The sequence below is a fragment of the Juglans regia genome, chromosome 13 (genome assembly GCF_001411555.2).
Source record: "Juglans regia cultivar Chandler chromosome 13, Walnut 2.0, whole genome shotgun sequence".
NCBI classification, from domain to species: Eukaryota; Viridiplantae; Streptophyta; class Magnoliopsida; order Fagales; family Juglandaceae; genus Juglans; species Juglans regia.
Window position 1 is genome coordinate 14,632,608 of NC_049913.1, and position 3,566 is coordinate 14,636,173.

Here is a 3,566-nt window from a genome sequence, read left to right on the forward strand (position 1 = left end):
GTGTAGTCATTGTGGATACACAGGTCATACTTCAGAAAAACGTTATAGGATTCATGGTTTTCTCCTAGGTTTAAGTCCAAAGGAGGAATAACCCATTAGCTAACCAAACCTCTTCTTCTGTGGGTAAATCAAGAATGATGTTTCATAGTTTTCTTTGTCTCAAGATCAATACCAGCAGCTTGCTCAAACCACAATCTACTATGCACTCAGTGAACCAAACTACTTCATTGTCAACTTCTGGTATTCTACCAACTCTACAAATGCCTTCCTCTGATAACTTTGCAGGTAACCATATTCCTTTGGTTATTGATATTGGAGCAACAAACCATATAGTCAACTCTATTGCTTGTTTTTCCTCCATAACCTCTAAGATTGCTTCAATGTTAAATTGCCAAATGGTCATTTAGTTCCAGTAACACACACTGGTACTATTCATTTACTGGATAAACTTGTTTTACACAATGAGTTTTGTGTCCCCTCTTTTTTCTTCAATCTTATTTCTGCCACCAAATTAACATGCAATTCCTCTAGTTGTCTTGTCTTTGTTTCCAACCTTTGTTTCATCCCGGATCTGTCTACATGGACAACTACTGCAAAGACCCTTGGTTGGTTGTTTTGTTTCATCTCCTTCAATAAATTAGAGTTTTAGTTTGTGGCACTATAGGCTAAGTCACATTCCTTTTTCCAAGTTTAAAAATAATTGTATATCAAATTTGCACATACCAAGATTTCCAGATTCTTGTGTTTGTACAATTTGGTTGCTAAGGGGTACAACCAAATTGAAGGTCTTGATTTTCAGGAGACTTTTTCTCTAGTTGCATAGTTAACCACAGTGAGGTGTTTATTGGCAATAGCAGTTGCCAAAAATTGGCATTTACATCAATTAGATATAAATAATGCATTTTTACATGGAGATTGGAATGAGGAGGTTTACATGATCATTCCACTTGGATATGCACAGCAAGGGGACTCTAGAGTCTATAAATTGTATAAGTCTCTTTATGGCCTACGATATGCTTCTAGACAATAGTTTTCTAAATTGTCTACTGCCATTATTGCTTATGGTTTTCAGCAAGCAAAGTCTGACCATTCATTGTTCATCAAATCAGAAAATGGTTCTTTTATTACCTTGCTAGTTTATGTTGATGACATAATTTTAGCTAGCAATGATTTGAATTCAATTTCTGAGTTGAAAATGTTTCTGGACAACAAATTCAAATAAAAGATTTGGAGAATTTGAAGTATTTTCTTGGGCTAGAAGTTGCTGGGTCTTCCAAAGGCATTACATTATGCAAGAGGAAATATGCCTTGATATCTTACAAGATTCAGGGTTCTTGGCTGCTAAATTAGTGGCATTTCCTATGGAGCAAAATGTGAAGTTTTCTAGATCAGATGGTGATCTTTTAGAAGATCCTTCTATTTATAGAAACTTGATTGGAAGACTTATTTACCTCACTATATCAAGATTAGATATTTCTTATTTTGTGTAAGTTCTAAGTCAATACATGGATAAACCACGGCAACCACATTTGGATGTAGTACACAGAGTACTTAGGTACTTGAAGGGTGCCCCTGGACAGGGTCTTTTTTTTCCTGCAGTTTCTAGTTTTCATCTCAAGGCATTTTGTGATTCGAACTGAGCTGGATGTGTGTATACTAGGAGATCAATTACAGGATTTTGTGTATTTCTTGGAGATTCTTTAATCTCTTGGAAGTCAAAGAAACAACAAACTATTTCAAGATCACCAGCTCAAGCAGAATATAGGGCTATGGCCTCTACCATTTGTGAACTCTCATGGTTGCTTTCCTTATTGAAATATTTTTTAGATAATGCATTCACAGCCATCACTTGTATTTTGTGATAACAAGGCTGCTCTTCATACTGTTGTCAATCCTGTTTTTCATGAAAGAACGAAGCACATAGAAATAGACTGTCATATTGTGAGGGAAAAGTTGCAAGCAAATATGATCAAAACACTTCATGTTGCTTCTCACCATCAACTGAGTGACATCAATTGAGTGAGAAGCAAGTAAATATGATCAAAACACTTCATGTTACTTCTCACCATCAACTGAGTGACATCTTCAGAGAAGTCAGTAAATATGATCAAAATACTTAATGTTACTTCTCACCATCAACTAAGTGACATCTTCACCAAAGCTCTTGGTTTTCATCAATTTCATTCTTTACTTAACAAGATGGGTGTATTGAACATATACACTCCATCTTGAGCGGGATTCTTAGAAATATGCAATTTATTGTACATTAACATTTGTACCCTTGTATGTGATTCCTTGTTTTTAGATGTACATATAAACACTTCTACACATGTATTTTTAGTTGCAATACAATATATACAGATCAATGATATTTTCATCCCAAATCCTCTATGTTCTCTCTCTGTATTCTTGAAACCCTTTCACATTTCTGTATCTCAATCTCCAAAAGACACCATGGCAGAATTCTTCTTTTGTCACTTAGCAAACTTTGTGTTGGCATGAGGATTTTGTGATATGAAACAAGAGGAAATGGCCAGGTTGAAATAGCCAGCCCATCTCTTTTTCAACAAGAAATCAAGTATTTTCTAGCGATTTTTAATAGTGCTTATTTGTGGCGGTTTTTAATTCGTTGCTGAATTCCAACACAATGTATTCAAAATCATGATGCTGAATTCATTGTTCACTTATTTGGGATGACTTTTATACCTATTGCGGCGACATTTTCCGCCACAAAAAGATATTGTTACTCTAGCGACATTTTTCCGTTGAAAACTAAAATTGCCGCAATATATTTTTGCAACGAAAATATTCACCATAAAAGTCTTATGTGACCAATTAATTCTTATTAGCGACGAATAAAAAGCGCCGAAAATAAGCCTTTTACCAAAACTATTTCCACCGTAAAAGTCCAGAAGTATTTTCGGCGAATTTTAGTCATCGCAAATGAGCATTTTCAACATTTTCTTATTCTTCGAAATGAGCTTCTTAGATTTTGTGGCAAAATATTATATTTTGCCGCGATATGAGATTGCCACAAAAAGCTGACAAAATTTAATTAGCCTGCATTTTTCCCTTTTTCATTTCCCTCCAGCCACGCCCCCCTCTCCCCAATCCCTCTTCCTCTCTCACATGGTGCTATCTTGCTACAGGTATATCTCTCTCTCTCTCTCTCTCGTGCTAGCCTTTGACTTTGATCCCTAGGACCTTCACAATAGATCCTCTCTCTCTCTCCACTACAAATTTCTTGTGGGTTTGGTGCTAAGCTTTACTTGTGGGTTTGATACTGCAGGTATTTTCCTTTTTATGAATGACTTAGGAAGTGGTCAAACCCATCAAGTGTATATCCATGCTAGAGTTTAAGCAACTTTTGTTGTACTCTGAACTTGCTTATACATGTATCTCTTTGGATTTCTTCCTGTTAGTGACGATGATTAATTGGTAAGAAGGCCAGTAAGTTTAATACATCTCATAAAATCAATCACCATTGTCAATGCAATCAGTTAATCTTTGAACTGATAGCTGTTTGATTTGTGGGCTTGCCAATGCATCTTATGACCTTAAGGAGC